General features: G+C 39.6%; 1 long non-coding RNA gene across 1 annotated transcript; it reads right to left on the bottom strand.

Annotated features, from left to right (window-relative positions):
* Positions 1 to 1,546: 1,546 nt before the first annotated feature.
* Positions 1,547 to 21,250, bottom strand: LOC122100481. Its single transcript, XR_006146169.1, has 3 exons — positions 21,067 to 21,250; positions 14,338 to 14,341; positions 1,547 to 1,556 (listed from the first exon to the last, which is right to left on the bottom strand). It is a non-coding gene; the product is annotated as an uncharacterized LOC122100481 (long non-coding RNA).
* Between the last annotated feature and the right edge of the window lie 403 nt (positions 21,251 to 21,653).

Here is a 21,653-nt window from a genome sequence, read left to right as displayed (position 1 = left end):
GATCGCCTGTGCACTCTGACTGCTTTCCTGTCAGTTTGGATTGGAGAAGTACATACTCCTCTAGCTGGCAGTTACCACACACAGTAGTAGGGCCCACATTGTGGACTAGAAGTTGGGGGTGAACTTAGGCCTTAAGAGAAGGTGCCAGGCAAGGTGCATTAGAATTTAGGGAGAGGATGAGTCCCGAATAGGACTGCGGATGGGGTCAGAGAGAAACACCTGCACGGACTGCTTTCAACTGACTGGTTGTAGCCAAGGGATTGAAGTTGGCTGCCTTCCAGAGATGTGGCAGGTCTTGCTGATCTCAGAAAGTAGGAAAGGTATTGGGGAAGTAGGTAGAGGACTGGGAAAAAACAGTTGGAATTCTTACTCTAAGGTTAAAAGCTGAGGAATCAGGAGGTTCATATCCTCTAGCACTAAGAGAAAAGGTTTGCAGGTTACCATGAAAAGTAGAGTCCTAGGCTAAATCTCCTTGTAGCAAGTAGCTACAAGGAGATGAGAGAGGTTGGCCCAATTTGCTTCTGTTAGAGTCCTTTCCCCTCTCTCTGGCTGCCTGATTGGAGTCTTGTGTTTGAATTTAAGACAGAGGAAGATGAGATAAATTGTCAGCTTGCTATGATATATTTTGGACATTTTTATTATGATAAAACAGATATGCAGAAAGACATTGGACAGGGTAATTGAGCAATGTGCTATCTTCATCATAAGATATTAGAATTGGTCTGTTCCTCAGCAGATACTACTTTAGTTTTATTTACCTAATTTTACCTGTCTCTCCTCTCCTCTCCATGATGTTCTCATGATATGTTCTCAGAAGGTGTTAGACTATGGTTTCAATCACTGTGCTTTAAAAAATATTGAGAATTTGTTGATCAAGGAGAGAGAGAAAATAGAATCTTGTCTCACTCACAGGAGCAATGAATGTAAGATTTACCATATGTATTTTTATATAGAAGAAATGGTAATGATTAATTCACATATCAGCATGAAAACAAAAAAAAGAACTCTAAAATATTCCTGCTGTACCTACTTATTATTTTTCAGCAGTTATGATAAATAATATAAATAAAATCTGAAGCAGAGAAGCCCTCAGTATCTTATGGTACAAAATTGTGGGTCTCATTAATGCTATTTTCATACATGTGTATATTGTACTTTGCTCATATTCAGTTCCCAACTCTCTGTTGTCCTTTTGATCCCTTCCACATGTTCACCACTCCAAATAGTCCTCAACTCACTTAAATTTTTGGTTTGTTTAATATCAAGGGCTCAAACTCAGGGCCTTGTGTATAGATTGTAACCACTAAGCCATAACCCACAAACTCCAAGCCTTTTTTTTTTTTGTTTTTACTAAAGCAGTGATTCAAGTTCACAGATCTTTGAGTAATATAGCTGTATATTTATTATTATCTAATGACGTCACAATCTCTTAGAAGTGTTGAAAGCCCTTAGTGTGGCTAGGTAGAGTGATGATTCGCCTCTGAATCTGCCCTGTAAGTAAAACTTCCACCATTTACCCTGTTTTTCCTTCAGAGGAGGAATGCTAAAGCTCTACCCTGTGAGCACTTGGATGGAGTGTGTGCTTGTGTACATGTATGCTGTGGGAGGTAGTGGTGTGAGGTGAGAGTATAAAACAAACCCCATGGGCCCTTTGTGTTCTTTCATTTGCCACTGGAAATCGATTGCATTGGTAGTAAAGGAGGCACTAGTACCAACAGATATCCTACATGGCCCTGTAGTTTCAGGGACCTGAGAAACTTCATGAAAAAGTTTTCAATATAATAAGACTGTTAAGAATTGTAAACAAGGAAACTAAAGCTTTGTGAGTCTGGCATGACGTAAGCATAACCGAGCCTCTGTTTTTTTAAATTACCTGATTCATCTATTTTTTTTTTTTTTTTTTTTTTGGTGTCCCCTTCACCATACTATCCACCTTGTTCTACATGTTTTAGTTTCGGGCAAGTATATTTGCGTATGCAGCTATGATACTTACCTTTAAGGCCATCACAAACCAAAGTAGAGCTGAGTGCTGGAGGCCCATATGTACAAGCCTAGCTACTGAGGAGGCTTAGATCGGAGGACTGTGGTTCGAAGCCAACCCTGGCAGGAAAGTCAGAGATACTCATCTCTGATAAGCGCTCTGTTGCTCTTCCACCAAAAATATACAATATACACGATACAAATATACAAAAATATACACTATACAAACTCACCACCAAAATTAAAAGTAGGAATTGGAGTTAATGTGCGAGTTAAGTGGTAGAGTAGTAGCATTTAGTATAGAAGTTCAGAGACAGAACCCAGGTTCTGAGTTCAAGCTCCAGGATCAACACACACACACACACACACACACACACACACACATACACATGCGTGTGCGCGCACGTGCATACCTCCTCTTGAAAGAAACCAAGAAAGACAAGAATCCACAAAGGCTAAAGTTTACATGAAATTATTTTGTTCTTCATAAACTTGCTTCAATATATTTAACTACTCAAAAATATGTTGATTCGATTTGCAAGGAAAAACCCAGGTAATTTTTCCAATGCTGATGCAGAATAAATAGCCCTCAGCCAATGGCTTTCATCCAGATAAGATTGAAGGATGGGGTTAGAGCAGCAGGGAGTGGTGATTTTTTAAAGGTATTTCACATGGTCCTTTGAAGAGAATCAGCTTTGGAGTCTTTAAGATTACATTTACTGCAGTGATGCATCTCTCCTATGTTTAGACATGAAAGTGAATGTCCTTGTTGAACGGTAAATACCCGAGAAAGACTGTGTGACAGAAGTATATAAAGTATCTTGTAATTCAGTAGGAGAATCAAAGTCTGCTTCAGTTCTTTGCATTCTTAGGGCTTCAGAAAGGATTAAGGTAACAATAGCTAGATCCAATAGAAGAGAGTAACTGAAGGCTGGCATTCCTTGAACCTCAGAAACCTGGGTGAAAGGAATTGAGCAATTAAGGTCTTTAGGAAATCTAATGGGGTCATTTGTGAATGCTATCTTCATGGAACTTGGCAAACTGTCATCTCAGAGATCAAGGGAGGTCAGTGGCTTGAGGGTTGCTGGGGAATAAAGGTAGAGTGTCTGTTTTCTGCTAAGTGTGTTTAGAGACCCTTAACTCTTATGGTAGCTAGTTTATTTTCTTAAAATAAACTTTCTGAAAAAGGTATAATGCCTTTTAAAGCAAGCTCTGTCGCTCTTCCACTAAAGACAGAATATACAAAGAGTTTAGAATTGTTTTCCCCAAGTAACCACTCACACACAACCACTCATAACTAATGGAGGTTAGTAAATCGCCAAATATTTATTAAATGTAAATGATAAAATGGAACCATGTAACTTGAGGGGACAGATGAGGAAATATGGGGGGCGATGGTGGAAAGGGTGACATTGATCAAGATACATTGTACTCATAATCTGACTAGCCGGATTGAAACCCCCGTGAACAGCTACTTGAAATACACAAAAACAAGTGAATAAAAAGATATGTTGTACTTCTAAACTGATTTGTTGAACTGAAATCCCTTTGTACAGCTATTTACAGATAATAAAAAAATGTAAGTGCTGTCTCACACTACAGACAAAAGTCTTATGTTATTATTTATCAGAAATCTTGGTATTATCCATGACTTTGGCTAAGCATGGAGAGATTTGAAAGTGGGAAAGGTAAAATGATCATATTCAGCCCAAGAGCACTGTGCATGTTCAGTGGGGCTGTGACAGGGGTTCTGAAAAAAGTCATCTGAAGAGAATTGGCTGCAGTTAGGTAGAAGGAAGAATATTAAGCAGATGTAAGGGAGTTGTTTTCAAACAGTCATAGATTTGGTAGAAGACAGAAATTTTCCCTTTGAAGCAGAACAAATGGGTAGATGTTATATGGAGATGATTCCCTGTACAAGGGAAGCAGTGTGACCTGTTCTGAGAGAGGTCTTCATGCTTTTACAAGCACATTTTAACATGCATCTAGGCAAGGTTCTGGAGCCCAGAATAGCTTAGCGTAAAGGAGATTACCTGGATGCTATTGTCATCCACCTGCAGGGAGTGGTAGATGCCGTCATAGCATGGTAGAAGTAGGAGTGAAGAGGAAGGTTAGATTGAACAGATATTTTCATGAATCTTGAATTGGATTGGTGAAATGACCGCTTTGGAGAAATAAGAAGGAGGAGAAGAAGGAGGAGGAGGAAGAGGAGGAGGAGGAGGAGAAGGAAGGAGGAGGAGAAGGGGAGGAGGAGGAGAGGAGGTGGGAAGGAGGAAAGGGAGGAGGGGAGGAAGAGGAAGGAATCTACCTTGATCTCCAACCCTTAATCTAGGTGACTGAGTGACACCATTGACAGAGTTGGGTAAGACACATGAGGGGGACATGCTAGGAGTATTTTTGAGGAAGAGAGAAAAGTAGGAGCAAGGGAAGATACTATGAGCCTGCTTCCAAGTATGGTAGATACTCTTGTGGAAAGATAGGATCGTTAGACCTTTGGAATTACCTCAGGTACAGATGTGGAGGTGAAAGAATGTTCCTGGTGGAAGCTCTTTTAAGGCAGGTGGGGATGGAAAGATGAAGGCTGAGCTCATGTCAGTCCCACAGACCGACATGAGCTGGTCTGTTGGTATTTTGAGGAAGTTTCTGTCGTGTGTCCATGGGGGACAGGGAGGAGTTACAGGGGAGAGTGACTATAGATTCTGATAGATTGGTTTTGTCGTAGAGTCTAGGGAAATAACCCCCAAAGCCCCACCTTGCAAATCACAGTATTTCAAGGAGCTATTTTATTTCTTTCTTTAGGGAGCACAGCTAAAGAATCATGGCTGGTGTGAATACTTTTGCAGAAGCTCTTGATTTTTACCCTTAATAGCTCTTAGAGGCAAACATGTAGCTTTATGAACATTTTAACCTTGAAAGGCGTCACAAATAGTTCTTGGTGGATCATCTGCTCCATGAGGAAGTCAGTCTTGCTGTGTTATCTTCCCACATCTCAGAACAAAAGTGCCAGTTAAGCAAAGAGCTCCCATTAGCTGTCATCTGGCTACTCATGAAAATCAGGATATTTTATAGTTTTTAAGTGATCTACAAAATGGCATAAATGAAAACACCTCTCTCTCTCTCTCTCTCTCTCTCTCTCACACACACACACACACACACACACACACACAATCTTATTTAATCCCAGCTTCCAAATCAGTAGCTTTTAGGTTGCCCAGAGGTCTGAAGCTAGAAACAAGCTTATCCACAGGGTAACAATTACCCTTAAATTAGCGTTCCTTGGGGAAGATGTCCATACTGGTTTCTTCCAGCTTCCTGAAGTAACTACTCGGGATTGAAGCGGAAGTGTTGACTAGGCATTGAGCAATTGATAGCCATTATTTATAGTATAGCTTTACCTTCAAGACCAAAATGTTCTGTTTTTATGATTCTGGGTAATCATCAGGTGATTAGGTAGAACTAAACACATCCTAATGAATTGATTTACTCATTAGTTGAGCCCGTCGAGGCCTTGCTGCTTGGTTAATGAGGGATGTAAAGCAACAGGCACCTCTTTGCCAATGTGGTAATAATGCTAATGCTCAAGAGCTCCTGTTCTGTCCACAGAAGTATAAACGCAGCCTGCCAAGGCGTTAAGATTTCTCTAAAGTCTACTGCAGTTACTCAAAATATTTATGACTATTGACAGCCAGCTTTCCACTTTCTTTGAAACATAAACCTCGTAAGTTATGCAAACAGGAATCTTTGCTATTGTCAGATAATGGAGAAACTAAGCTAGACTTGTTCAAAAAGAATTAATTTTTGTTTTTTATCACAAAACTTATTCCTGCTTCTTCAGGCAGACAAGAAGTAACCAATATAAACCCCTAGAGGCTAGATGGTCACAAAATAAAGATAGTGGATGGTGATTTGTTTTTCCCTTGGCAGTGACAAAAATACCTGAGAATGGACTTGCCAGAGGCCATGTAAAAACCGTTTGCCCAGTAACTTTCATCTGTACCACTGGAAAGCCCACGGTTCATATCAGCGACCACATATGAGCACAAAGGCAGACAGAGGTGGCTTCAAGTGGCTTTTGATCTAAAGACAAAGCCATCTGCAATGCAGTCTAATATTAGCCAAGAGGACCTGCTTTCCCGAAGGGAGAATGATTTAAGGTTCTATTTTTGTTGTTCAGCAAATGCTGTTAGGAGCCACAGAAGGTTACCCTTTTCCCATCACCTCAATTCCAGAGATACTCACGGAGCTGACATTAGGCTGTGAGCGACTCGTCATAAGACTTCTCTGTCAAAGGCGATCCAGCTGATGAGCTACGAACATGCTTACTGCCAGATAATAGATGAAAGAGCCTGAAGATAAACGAGGTGCTTATAGAAACCCAGCCAGTGTTGTTTAAAAGAGGATGGCAAAGGCCGTTAATTCTCGTCAGGCAGTTTCAAAAGGCAGTGGGTACTTGACTTCTTCCTTAAGAGCCCATTATCTTACCTCTGGGTGAGGAGTGCGGCCCTGGTAGACGTTGAAAGGGGGAGCGTCCCTTTTTAATCTGATGCTAAATACCATCTCTCCTGAAGGGAAGAAGAAAAGAAACTTTTTTTTCCCCAACAGTGATAAAGAGCTTTGACTACTCTTGCAGGCTATCATTTGGACCAGTTTATAGCACACGAAATAGAGTGGGTGTTTTTTTCTTTGTGTTCTTCTTTCTCTCCAACCCTGAATGCTGAAATAATATCACTACACTTCAAAATGTGGACTCAAATGTAGATTGCCTTTTCCTTCCTTCCTTCCTTTCTTCCTTCTTTTCTTTCTTTCTCTCCTCCTTCCTTCCCTCTCTTTCCTTTCCCTCCTTCCCTCTCTTATTCCCTTCCTTCCTCCCTCCTTTCCTTCCTTCCTTCCTTCTTTCTCTCCTCCTTCCTTCCCTCTCTTTTTTCTTTCCCTCCTTCCCTCTCTTATTCCCTTCCTTCCTCCTTCCCTCCCTCCTTTCCTTCCTTCCTTCCTTCCCTCCTTCCTTCCGATAGTCAGTATGGCTGCATTTGGGGTTACCATTTGTTAGTAGGAATTATTAATAGCACAAAAATTCAAATATTTTTTATTGTGAACATACTGTACAGAGGGGTTACAATTACATGGGCAAGATAATGAGTACATTTCTTATCAAGCATTGTGGCCTCCTCCTTTGTTTCCCCTTCCCATCCCTTCCCCTCCCTTCCCATAAAGTTCAAATATTTTTGAATTTGACAATTCAGTTAGTGTATCTCCCTTATCTCACAAACATGGAGGTATAAGTTTGCCTAAAATTTGGCAAAGGACTGCCTTTTCATTTCTTTTATTTTCAATTTTGATATATGATAATTTTATTATAGTCAGAATCACATTTGAAAATTAATAAGGGGAATGTGTTAAAACATAATTCTCCTAAAACAATACTAGAAATTCTGATGTAGAGCTTCCAAACAATTTATAATAACTAGTATGGCAGGAATTCTCCTGCCTCATTTTCTGCTGTCTCTTATTTTGTTGGAATTTCTCCTTCCCTTCTGTAATATCTGAGTTGCTATTCACTGGCAGAAAGTTCCTCCTATTGTCTGGCCTCAGTCCCTCCTGCTGTTGGAACTTTACTCTCTCCCCTGAACCTCGTTTCCCTTGGAAAAGGAGGATATCCATGAGAAATAAAATGTGAAATCAGAAATCAGAACAAAATTATTGATAAAGGGCAAAACCTCTTGGTAAAGAAAAACCTCAGACAAAGGGTGACCAGTAGTCAGCCTTTGCCTCTTTTCCATCCTTGCTAAAAAGCAAAAGAACATCTGTCCCTCACTCAAGTTTACCAAGCTGGCAGCTTTGCAGAAGGCTCCTGATGACCTTGAGGCTCATCACCAGCTGCACTGAGCTGCAGTGTTAGTCAGAAGCGTATAATAAAGATCATTTCTGTAATAGTGTCAATAGCATTGATAGTATTGGTCATGCTGACCAAGTCAAGATTCTGTTTTGCCTATGCTCCTGTGACTCAAGGCTATGCTTTTGCTACGTGTTGCTTCTGTAACCTTGCTGGCTTGCCTCAGTAGCAAGGCCTTAGGCCCACAGGTGACATCACCACTGTGGTCCCACCGTGGGTGGCCTACGGCAAATTATTATGTATGGTATTTACCATAAAGAACAAATGAATTGAAAGGTCCTTGACCATAACCAATGAAAATGTGCCAAACCTGCCTTGCATGGCTTGTCTATGTAACTCTATGTAACCTACCCCTATAAAAACCCATCCTACCCTGAGCTCAGGGCCATTCTCCTACTTTCCTGGTAGTAAGAAGTGGGCCTTGGGTGGCTGTAATAAAGTTCCTAGCTCCTTTAACTGGGTGTCTTGGAGTCTCTCCTGGATCTGGGATATTATGCATTCAGCAAACATTTACTTCATGTTCTCTGTGTGTGGGTGTGTGGTCTGAGCGCTGGGGTTCCACAGAATACTCTAGCACTTCCCTCCAAGTTTATGCTTTAGAGATGGGAACAGTTGACTGGAAGAAACTCAGACAAAACACTGGGAAAATGTGCTAAATCCAGCTACCACGTTGGAGGACTTACGGATAACACCTTCCTTCCTGGAGTACAGGACAAGTACAGGAAAAGTCTAGCAGTGGAATTGAGTCAGGAGGTTGCCCAGTCACAGGCTGCTAAGATTGTGAGAATATGGTGGTTTGCATCAGAGCACAAATGTCAGTGTGAATAAGGATGTCCTAGTTAATTATAGCAGTAGACCACTAATTCAAAATAAGATGTGTTTCCAAAACCATTTAGAAAAAGTTTCTTGGTCAGACCTAAAGATTTGGACTGGTGGCATAAGGGAAGCAAAGGTGTGGAGAGCCATGAGACAAGATACGATGGAGAATGAAGGCAACAAACAGGCTGTGACAGATTCTAAGTACAAGCCTGGCACAGCTGGATTTGTGTTGGGAGAGATCACCTTGACTACAGTGGGTAGGAGCGCTGGAGGAGGACTGTACTAAAAACAGAATACATGTAGAATGGAGTCTAATTCTGAGAGATGCTGAAGTCCTGTACTACAGTAGTGGCAATGACACCGAGGAAAGTAATAGATTTGAGATATCATTCATAGAAGCTGGTGGTGAGCTTGGGAGAGCTTAGCTACTTCTAGAACCTTCCACCTGTCTTCACACTAGAGGAAGGAATCCTGAAATAGCATTTGCAAAATTGTGCTTATCTATAAGAGTTTGTGTAAATACAGACATTGGATAAGCTAAACACTAAATAGTTTTGGATAGAAAGGGAAAGGAATAAAGATGATAACATGATTCTAATCAGAACACAAGTGTTAGTGAAAAATACATTTGGTCCAATTAACCTGGGCCTATAGTAGTAGGTCATCAATTTAAAATACAGTGTATTTCCATTTTGAATTTTTTGGTTAGAACTTGGAGTGTGATTCACAAAGATATGAAGTTCTATGATTTGGCTAAGTTCATACAAAGTTATTTTAGATAAAACATAGGTAAAAACACGTCTATTGCCACCAATAGCAGAAAGAACACTACTATAAAAACACTAATTATAGAATAAGGAAAATATGAAAGCCCACAAGATATTTAAAGATATTAATGTTTCATATTGGTCCTATAAGATTAGTCAATTTGATTATATAAAAAATAAGGGCTAAGTGGACATTTGGATATTATGAAGAGAGTTTCTGGGTTCTTTCAAAGGATATAGCACTGGATTCTTAACATAGGTGATATTGAAGACTGGCAGTTCTAGCTATATTATATGTGTGAACAGAATGGCATGAAAGCCAGCACTAGTGTGTCTGTGTGTATATGTGTGTGTGAAAGAGAGAGAGAAAGAGAGAGAGAATAAGATGATAATACTATTTTATTTTGTTGTGGCTGACCTATATTTGAAGTATTATAATCAATATTAGAAACCATATTTTCAGAGAGACACAGACAAGCTAAAGTATGGTCAAAGTTGATAAATCAAGAGGCTGAGATGATTGGATTAACTACAAAATGTATAGCTTGGGTAAGATAGCTAAACATCAGGGGCCATACTGTATAAGATGATTCCGTAAGTCTCTAAGAATAGCATTAGGATAAATATAAGCGAAAGAAAGTAAAATGGAGTAAGTGAAAGGACAATGTGGTTTTGTTATTCTAAGAGGGGAGAGAACAAGAGGGAATCTGTGTTGAATTACACTGATTCGCTTGATAGCCACTGCATGGACCATTAGCCTAGGGCATTGTGGGTCTCTCTGGAGTGGACTGAGTGGCCTCCGGCTTCTGAAACTATGCATTCAGAGTATGAATACAAAATGTCATGATGCCCATAAGCTGCTCACTTGTCATTCTTTTCTCCACAACCAAAATTGCACCAAAACATGTAAAAAAGTTATGTAGCCACAAGTCATATTCTTGAATGGCTGTAGGGAAAGACAAAAAAAAATGGTCACTTGTATTAGTGTCACAATGTTTGTTGGTGGGAACTGATAGCTAACTTTTTTTTTTTTTTACCTCTCTTTACTAAAGACTTAGGAAATCAATCAGAATCATCTTTCAACATGGGTTTTAGAAGTTTGCTCTCAGTGTCTAAAAAAGTTATGGACAATTTAAAATCCATTAGTGTATGGGGGAAGATTTTTTCATGTATTCAACTTGCTTTAATTAATTTTAACCACATTTTTATTAGCATCAATTAGTTGTACAAGGAGGTTTCCTTCTGACATGCCCACCTATCCATTCAGTATACCTTTTTTTTTGGGTCCGGTCATGGGGCCTGAACTCTGGGCTTGGGCACTGTCCCTCAGATTTTCAGCTCAAGGCTAGCACTTTACCACTTGAGCCACAGCGCCACTTCCGGCTTTTTTTTTCTTTTTGCTAATGTGGTGCTGAGGAATCAAACCCAGGGCCTCATGCATGCAAGGCAAGCGCTCTACCACTGAGCCACCTTCCCAGCCCTCCATATACCTTGATCAGACTCATTTCCCTTGGACACTCTTGCTCATCCCAATCCCTTCCAAAACCAATCTCAACCAGCTTCACCCTTCTAGTTTCACACATGTACATAAAGTATTTTGGCACAGTAGCTGAAGCATCTTAGAAATCTATTGTTATAAAAGCATGACCTTCTGTGATTGTGATTATATGAATATAATTGTTAATTTTTCTTGAGAATTTACTCTCTTATCTCTTTTTATCTTTCTGTATACAATTTTTTTTTTTTTCTTCCTCTGAATTCCTTGAAATATCTCAGGCTGAATAGTAGTAGTTTTTTTGTCGGTCGTGGGGGCTGAACTCTGGGCCTGGGCGCTGTCCCTCAGCTCTTCTGCACAAGGCTAGCACTCTACCACTTGAGCCACAGCACCACTTCTGGCTTTTTTCTGCTTATGTGGTGCTGAGGGATTAAACCCAGGGCCTCAGGCATGCAAGGCAAGCACTCTACCACTGAGCCACCTTCCCAGCCTGAAAGTACTATAAAATTTGTAAGCAGAAAAAGATAGGCATATGTTAAAACCTATTTTGTTTTTTAGTAGGCTAATTATTTGTGGAATGAGCAGATAAGAGATGGAGTTAGGGAAAGTGAAAGCATGACTGGGTTGAAAGATAAAGTTCACAAAAGGAGAATCACAGGAGGAAAGTAACAATGGGTTGATGCATGGATAGTGCCAACATAAAAGGCAATAGTCTTATTTTCTCTTCTCTTCCTCCCCCTCCTCCTTCTCTTCTTCCTCCTCTTCCTTCTTCTTTTCTTCTTCCTCTTCTTCTTCCTTTCCTCCTTCTTCCTTTTCCTCTTCATTTTTCCGGTAATGCGGTTTGAACTCAGGGATTCCCATTTGCTGACAGCTGACACAATACCAGTTGAGCCATGCTGCCAGCTCAGCTTTTTGCTGGTTAATTGGAGATAGAGTCTTGCAGACTTTTATTGGCCTGGGCTTAAACCACCATGACCCTCTGGGTCTTAACTTCCTGAGTAGCTAGATTGAAGTTTTAAGCCACTGGTCCCTGGCTATGTCCTTGTTTTAGAAACAAATCTTGTTTATTATTCAGTTTCCAGAAATCAAAGATATAAAGTAAAGGGTGTTGGTTTCAATAAAATGGGATGATGTGTGAGACTTAGGGTGAAAATGGCATGGCCAACAGCTCATTGCAGTTACATTGCACTTCTTTTCTGTGTAACTTTCCTTTCAAGTTCTTTAATAGATGATTCATTTTTTTAATACAGTAAGAGAGAAACATGGCCTTCATTATTAAAGTACATGTTGAATTTATTTCCTTGAAGTTAATTCATTTTAAGTGTGGCTTGCTCTCCTACACCACAGTAAAAGTTTATTTGTCCAACAGCATAAAACCATGCTCTAGGCAAAGGATGTGACCTGGAAGGATTTCTTATTTTCTGAAAGTTCTTAGCATCCAGGCTGATTCAGCAGCCTTTAGGCCTGGAAAAGAGGAGAAATTAATCTACTGACCTCATTAAGTCAAGTAAATACCCCGTCCTGGTGGATCTCGGGTGTTTTGGATTTGCATGTACGCTCATGAAATTCCAAGTTGGGACTAAGTTCTATAGCACAGGCATCTTTAGATGTAGCTTTTGGAAAACCCTGTCATATCTCTTTCCAGAAACTGGATTTTCTTGTGTGTGCTGGGAAGGTAAACAGCAAAAAGACCCAGGAAAGTCCCAACCATACAAAACTCCTCATCATTTCATTCAGCTTCCTGGACAGAAAGAGTGTGGGAAGTAACTTCAAAAGAGATGCTTATTTTTCCTTTTTCTTTTGAAAAATTTTATTGTTATTCTAAGGTATATACAGAGGGATTACAATATCATAACTTAGGCAATGTATACATTTCTCTTTGGGACAATGTTACCCCTTCATTTCCCATCGATTTCTTCCCTTCTAAGATATATTTTTAACTCATTTTACTGAGTTTGTTTGCCTGATATCTCTATCTATACTCACTAAAAGCAGATCATTTTGGGGTATGCTCATGAGGGATCCTAAATCCTTTTGACTTTTCATTTTTCTTCTTCTAAATCTGTATGTGTTACCAGGCCTTAAAGTTGTGAAAAGAAAAATAAACTGAAAATGATTCAGGAAAAAAAGCCCTAAGGGAGAAAAAGTTCCTTTATAAAGTTTGATAAGGAAGAATTGAGGTCTTTTAGGATATGAGTTCTTTGAAGGATAACACCCAAGCCATCAAAGTTTGTAAAAGTTTGCTCATGGTAGAAAGGAAGAGAGCCATGTTTTTATTTGACTTCATCATTCGATCCATTGTAAAAACATGAAGTAAAAAGCTGTCTTCTCTAGGGAGATTGTAACTTCCTGCAAAGAAAGCAACTTGTACTCTATTTAGGATTTAGAGGTAGACATGTCCCTGATTATGCCTTTGTTTTTGCCTCTCTGTGTGTCCTCTTTGTCTCTCTCTCTGCCTCTCTGATTCTCTCTCGGTCTATCTGATTCTCTCTGATTCTGTACTGGTTGTACTTACTCAAAATTTAGGAGTTTGATTTCAATGGAAAACTAAGCTTTTACTTTAATAGCAGTGAAGCCAGTTTGAATTACTAATACGGACTGATGTCAGGAGAAATACGTCTCCTTCTGCTTGGCTTAGAGAAGTTTGTGGTGACATGATTTATCACCGTGTGGGATGTAAACAAGCCTAGCCATTGGCCTGAGTTCTTTCTTCACTGTGCTTCTTCTGGGTACATGAAAGACACAGTACCACCATGTCTACACTTATGTGCACCATACCAGAGAGATGGCTTATTTGGTCCAGTACTTTACTAGGTCTTATCTAAAACTGATGAAATATTAAGTAGTTGCCACCATTGATCTGTAAGAGAAACTTCTTTCTTTAGCAAGATGAGTGTCTTCCATAGGAAATAAGTAGTACAATTCACTTCTTCCCAAGTGAAACTGATCACCTAGACATATGAGGTATTACGAGGTAGCTGGCATGGGATGGGTTACCATTAGTTTTAAGACTTACATTAACACACTGGGCATTTGCCACTCCTATCTCCAACACAAAAGAGACAGCGTGGTAGTTTCATCACTGATGTGAATTGTTCCCATTATTATTGTTTAGTAACTATAAAGATTGGAAATATTGGCCCATCATGGGAAAAGAAAAGTAGCTTTAACTCTCTGAATCTGTTGCTTCATAAGATGAATTTAGAAAAAGCTTATTTTTCTATCTAATCAGATGAATGATTCACTTCTGAACAAAAGGATCAAAATATAGTTCAAAGACACCAGAAAAGAGAACCTGAATAACAGCTATTATTCTCAAATCTGAAATTCTGAAAAAAATTATTCTGAAATTGCATGATCTCACCCCAGATTTTACAATGAAGCACTAAACTGTAAAAGCTGAGCATCTGAAAGATTCAATTCCCTTCCTGAATGTCTTAGGGATCAGTCCTTGTGTGGGAAATGTAATAGAACACTTTAGCAAGTTGCTCAGAAGTACTGATGAGCTGATTAAAACAATGCAACTGAACTGGGAATTGGTGATCCATGCTTGTCATCCTAAACTTCTCAGGAGGCTGAGATCTGAAAATTGAGCTTCAAAGTTACCAAAAACTGAAAGTAGAGTTGCGACCCACATAGTAGTGTGTCACCCTACAGTCAAAAAGCCAACGGACAGCACCATGTCCTGAGTTCAAGCCCCAGCAATAATCACACACACACACACACACACACACACACACAGAGCAACTGATCATTTGTTACTATAAAGTTTCTTTCACACGTGGTTACCTCTGCAAAAGCAATTTAACACCATCATACTTTAGTCTGGATTTTGAGTCTTAAAGAAAAGTGTTCTAAGGAAAAGAAAGAGGAGAAAGAAAAAAAGATTTGGTTGTCAATGTGTTCTATTTCTACTTCTTACACATAAAAGACTAGATTCCAAAGGGTAAAAAAAAGAGTTTATTTAAAGATTTTACTGGTCCTAAGAATCAAGCATTATCAACATGGCTTGGGAAGAACTGACCAGGGCACTGCTGCCAATAGTGAATGATGGAATGTTCCCTTTATCAATGTAATTTGTGAATGAGTAATTTATGTGTTTTAGTTGCTCTAAAAGCTGGGATTAAGAAATCTTGACACTTTTCCAATAACAGAATGGAGAAAAGTCAGAAAAAAGATAGTGTTTCCAAGTGGAAAATATCCCATGAATGGAATCATGATTCAAAAGTTGTGTGGTAAGCAGTAGCAGTCATGAATGGAGTAAAACTGATGGCTGCCTTACCTAATCAGCTCAGTGTTAATTAAACAAATGTGAGCATCGCTACTGAACACCGAAGTTTCAAATGTGACTAGAATATGTTTGCTCTCCCCTCCACAAAAATTTCTTTATGGGAGGAACTATGATAAGGATTTGTGGGCTATATTGAGTTAGGAAAATGGCTTGCCCGTCGGCCGTGTTAAATAGCTACCAAACTTTGCTATAAGATGGTTTACTTTGGGGTTGTCTACACCACTGGGTAATGTTGCATTTCCTCCAAGGCCTTGTACGTTTTGCTCTTTCCATTGGAATCCAGGACAGGAAGGCTGTTATTAAAAATGCTGCTGAGAAAAGCTTGGCGTCCTGGAACTTTGTCATGTTTTATAAAGGTGGTATCAATTGCCATTCAAATACAGTATTTCTAATAAAATAAATGTGTGATCACTTCCAAGCCGGTGGATCCAAATACACAGAAAGGTGAAAAACCATAGAACTAGTTGGGCCCAGCAGGACAAAGCAAGGCAAGTCTGTAGGCTATGAAGCCTGGTATCATGAAGGTGGTCTAATGTGAAGTTAAGCAGTGATGAGTCACCCCTGCCTTGCTCCTTGCGGGGCAAGATCAAATTGAAAATATTAACCTATCTGCTACAAGTATCATCCAGTCAGAAATGAGGCTTTCAGCCATGGGAATACTAGAAGGGAGAGGCAGAGAGGCAAATACTGTGGAGCAGCCTTACCCTAGAACAGGAATGCCTAGCTCACAGACACTTTTGTGTGTGAATGTTTGTTTAGGTTGAGTATTGCTAAAGGACTAAATGCTGGGCCAAAGTAATGTGCTTTAGCACTTTTGCATTGCTTTGTCGGATTGCTTTCCTATTGATCATCAGTATAGGATTTAGAATATATAAATGTATGAGGAGAGACTCGAAATGGCCAAGTAATAAGAATAGAGCTTTAAGATACTGCTCACAGTCATTCTTGGTGTCTAGCCAGTCCACAGCCCACAGTCTAGCCAGTCTCAAATGTATACATCACTATGAGAGAAATAAAAAGAGATGAAAAATGTAAAAAATGAATATCTGGGTGTCTTTGGCTCACACCTGTAATCCTAGCTACTCAGGAAGCTGAGATCTGAGGATCACGATTTGAAGTCAGACTGGGCAGGAAAGTCTGTGAGACTCTTGTCTCCAATAAACCACAGAAAACTGGAAGTGGCGCCATGGCTCAAAGTGATAGAGCGCTGGCCTTGAGCAAGAAACTCTGTAACCAGGTCCTATAATCAACCAAAAAAAAGTCTCTGTCCATGGCCTGTGAATAGACTTTGCTCCTCAATCTGGCACTAGCCATTCTTTTTCAGTTAGGTTTTTACCTTTTGGACTTAATTTTCCTTGACATTTCTCCAGGTGCCCACACCAACTATACTATTAAGTAGTCTTTGTTGCATGGTTTTCCCTGGTCTCCTGCCTGCTTACAGATTTAATCCTGCTGATCCTCTAAGGCCCAGATCCATAAATCCTTCTCCAGAAACTGTTGAGTCTCTCTCTAGGCTCAGCACTCGGTTTGTACAGCATATATTTTCTATGCCTTTTTAATGCTTACTTTTCCCCAGGCAGTGAGATCTGTGTTTCTTAACTGTGGCCTGGGACCCTCTGTGAGATGTGATTTTGCTCATTTCTCCTCCTTTACCTCCCACCACCTTGCCCTTTGTCCATTCTACTTCTACCCATGAGCTCTCAAGATGTTTCCCAGAGGTGCCTGTCCTGGTGTCATTGTGGGGAGCACTCTTCCTCAGACCTTAGCATGGCTGACTCTTTTCTTCACTGAAAGGTCACATGACTTTCTTAGAAAGGCTTTCTTGGATTATGGCTGATGAATAAGTTGCCACCCAATCACATGAACCCGTTGCGTTTTTCGTAGTCCTGATTACTGCTTTTTCTTATTTGTTGCTTAACTAGCCTGATTATCACTTAAGCCCCATGGGAACTAGAATAACTTTTATCCTCTTCAGAGATGTGTCCTTCCTTATTGTCCAAAACTGTGCCTAGTATATAGATATAGGAGAATACCTTCAATGATTGTTGGATGAAAGGTAAGTGAGCATTCATCAATGAAATGACTTATGCTAATCTTTAGATTTCTACACTGTGGAAACACCATAGTTTGAACATGATTGAACTTCAGTTAACTTTAAGAAAGTAAAGATAGGAAAAGCTAATAATCCCAGAATCATTCATAAATTGTGTCGCTGTTTTATATAATGTAAATTCATATGTAATTATTTGTTATTCATAATTGTTTTCACGAACAAGATGCTAAATGCTAATGTAACATCAATTGTGCTAAACACTTGACACTTAACATCAAGGTACTTGACACTAGATTATCTAATTTAATTTACTAAGCACTCTTGCGTATTATTATTTCAAGTTTATTATTTATTACAGGTTGAGAAGCTAGGCAACCTATCCATGATGCTACAGCACAGACAGGAATGAGGATGGGGTTTAATTGTTCAACCCATGCTATTTTAGTATACATGTGCAATTATATGCAATATTACACCATTGGAAACTGAAAAAGTATGTTGTAGACTGTCTTACTTTGTTTTTTTAATTTTAATTTTATTGTCAAGGTGATGTACAGCGAGGTTACAGTTATATAAGTAAGGTAGTAATTACATTTCTTGACTAACTTGTTACCCCTCCCTCATTTTCTTCCCTTTCCCTTGCCTCCCAATCCCCCCCCCCCCCCGCCTCCAAGTTGTATAGATCATACAACTCAGAGTAGAATTTTAGGGACTCAGCATTAAAGAAGTATTTGTTTCCTTTTTTAAATGGTAGTATGAGGTAATATTCTGAAGGGATAATTGACCGTGTGGTGAAGTGTTTACTTTTGTTGTGTGTCATGTGCTTAGCATCTAACGTGTTCATTTTGGCTCCTTAGGAAAGGACAGTCACCCTGGCAGGAAGCTCAGGCTCCTGCAATCACATGCTCCTTGCCTTGTAGACAGATTGCTCAGGAGGCTGGCTTTGGGTTATACTTAGCAAAGTTCACTGTCCACTTAGCAGACGTGCTTTGTTTTGTTTTGCTTTACAACTTTATAAACTGTTTTGAATTGTCATTGAAGAGTCAAGATATCACTCTCCTGACTTCTCTTGAGAAATTAGAATAGGAAGCAACATTGACTCATATTCTGTGCGGTAGTAGCTGACATGAATTGAGACACAGCCATCTTATTTAGATGGCGCTTACATAAAGTAATATTTGCCACTAGGGAGCTACTTAGTGGCAAACATTTCACATCCAGCTCCTCAAGGGTTGAGTCTAAGCCTCCCCCCACCCCCGCCCCAAGTCAGGACACTGGGATATATTTTTTTTAACAGAAACTTATGTCACTCTGAAGTGTAACTAAATGAGTTGTGCAGCCAGACACAGGGATGCATTCCTGTAATTCCAACACTAGGGAGTCACTAGACAGGAGGATTATGAGTTAGAGGCCAGCTGATTTAGCCTAAATATAGAGTTCAAGGACAATCTAAGTTACATAGTAACTGTTTGTCTCAAAAGCTCAGGGCTGAGGATGTAGGTCATAGGAGAATGTATGTGCAGTGTGCATAAAGCTCTGAGTTTGCTCCTTAGCATAACACGTTTGTTGTTGTTGTTGTTGTTCATCTTCCACTATTCGCAGAAGGGTGTTAATCCTGATTCATGTGTTTGAATCACCTGTTAACATTTTATGATTCTGGGACCCACCATTAGAGATTTGACCACTAAAGAAAATGAATGAAAAAGAGTGCAATTATCACCAGAGATGGCCAGATAAAGGAGAGGAAGAGGGAAGAAGGTAAAGGTAAAAGAAGACAGAAAGTTCTTGTCTTCATCATCAAACAGCCGCCAATGCCACACCAGCTTCTCGGGCCTCTCTGACTTGTCTTTGATGAGTGTCACAATGAAGATCAGGGAATGACTCGGAGGAAACCTGGCTGTTTCTCTCTAGGTACAGCTTTCTTTTTGTACCATGAACAAATATTCTATTTTCAGGCTTCGAAGAAGGCTTGCAGATAGATTCACTATTGTTTTCCTAAAATTGCCTGCTTTCTCAGTAATTCAAGTGAGGCTACAGATTTAGAATCGTGTTTTACTACTGTCTGCTGTCAAGATTCTTTGAAATTATATGTCTGTACTTATTAGTTTTGATGATTAGTACATATTATGGATAACTTGTAACCTCAGAAGTTTTGTTTCCCTTTTGAGTTACATATGAAGTCGGTACAATATTAAATCAATTAGTACATGCTGCTAGCTAAATAGCTCATGATTAAATCCTATATTCTTTTTAACCCATACTGGGGTTTGATCTCAGGACTTCGTGCTTGCTAGGTAGGCACTCTTCTACCTGTACTATGCTCCCAACCCTTTTGTGCTGGTTGTTTTGTGCTGGTATGATAGGCACATATGCCACACTTAGTTTTTTTCTGTTGGGATGTGGGTCAATGGAACATTTTGCTCAGGCTGGCCGCCGATCACAGTCCTCCCCATCTCTACCTCCTGAGTAGCTAGGATTACAGGTGTGAGGCACTGCACTAGTAGGAGTCAGTAAGACATATGCCTGTGTGATACAAGGACTGACCGATAGAGGTAAACTGACATAAATGAGCAAATAGAAACCACTTGATCTTCTCAATAGACACAAAAAATCTATGACAAGATTAAATACACTTTCACTGTAAAAAAAAAAAAGCCTCAACAAATCAAGTATTAAAGGATCATACGGAGACATAATAAGGGTCACATGTGACAATTCTAGCACTAACACCAGCAGGCAAAAAGAGGGAAGCTTTTTCATTACGATCCGGAAGACTCAGATGCCTCCTCCTGTAACTCCTATTCAACATGGGGCCAGAAATCCTAGCCAGAGCAATTAAGGAGGAAAAAGAAATGAAAAAAATGCAGTCCAAATCAGAAAAGAGGAAGCAAAATGATCTCATTTGCAGAAGACATCATTTGGAAACCACTAAATACACTATCCCCACCAATAAAAGTAGAAAATTTCAGGGCATAAAATAATATAAAAAATTAGTTGTGTTTCTCTGGCCCTCACTTCCAAGATGAGGAATAAAAGAAGGAACAAGGAAGTGAAGTAAGCCAGGCCCAAAGAAACACAGGTCCCATGGTTTCCCTTATTTGCAATATCTAGTATATGTCTGAGTCAAGCAGAAAAGGTCAGATAAGTTGATGTTAGGGAAATGAACCCTGAGATATGTATTCAAATGTTTTTTTTCTTTCATGCGATTGTTTCTAACACATTTATAAGAGTATTTCTTTGTTGCTTTGTATGTCCCTCCCCCACAGTATAACCCTGCTTTCACTGTATTTGATGTCGATATAATTTGTGGAGGGGAAGGGGAAAAACAAGTCGTTTAAATAAGGATACAGGTGGACCCATTGCAACAATGAGATGTACAATTTGTCATGTCGAAAACGAACTTTACAACTTTGGTGGTGGGGGGAGGATCGGGTGGGAGGGGGCGAAGGGAGGAGGGGAAGGGATGGGAAGGGGAAACAAAGGAGGAGGCTACAATGCTTGAAAAGAAATGTACTCATTATCTTGCCCATGTAATTGTCACCCCTCTGTACAGTATTTTCACAATAAAAAATAAATAAAAATTTTAGAAAAAGAAGGAACAAGGGCCAGAGTCATGTGCAGCCTATTCGCTGCACAAACTGCACCCCATTCGTGCCCAAACACAAGGCCATTAAGAAGTTTGTTATTCAGAACATAGTAGAGGCCGCAGCCATCAGAGACATTTCCGAAGTGAGTGTCTTCGATGCTTATGTGCTTCCCAAGCACTGCAACGCTCCATTACTGCGTGAGTTGTGCCATTCACAGCAAGGTGGTCAGGAATCAATCTCGTGAAGCCTGGAAAGGCCAAACACCCCCACCCTGATTTAGACCTGTTGGTGCTGCTCCACGACCTCCACCAAACCCAGTGTAAGGAGCTGGATACTTCCAGACTTCAGAAAAGCTGTTTTCTAGGGAAAACAAAAACAAATAAAGTGGAAATTATACTTAAAAAAATTAGTTGTGTTTCTATATAGTTATACCACTCTACTAGGAAAAGAAATGAATGAAACAGCCCCATTTGTATTAACATCAGAAAGAATAAGATGCTTGGGAGTAATTTTAATCGAGGAGATGAACTGAGGAAAGAAACTGAAGGGAAGAGTGAAAAGCTACCCCACATTCAGGAAGGAATTAATATCATTTAAATATCCTTATTAACCCCAAATCATCTACACATTTAATTCAATCTCTATCAAAAGTCCAGTGATGTTCTCCATAGAAATAGAAAAAAATCTTAAAATTCATATAGAATTTTAAAATAATTCTAAATAACTAAAGCAGTTTTGAAAGTGGACAAAAGTGGAGCACCATATTATCTG

Source organism: Dipodomys spectabilis, unplaced genomic scaffold (genome assembly GCF_019054845.1).
Source record: "Dipodomys spectabilis isolate Male_0828 unplaced genomic scaffold, ASM1905484v1 ptg000577l, whole genome shotgun sequence".
In the NCBI taxonomy this organism is placed as follows: Eukaryota; Metazoa; Chordata; class Mammalia; order Rodentia; family Heteromyidae; genus Dipodomys; species Dipodomys spectabilis.
Note: the sequence above shows the minus strand (reverse complement) of the source record. Positions and strands in the feature narration are given on the sequence as shown.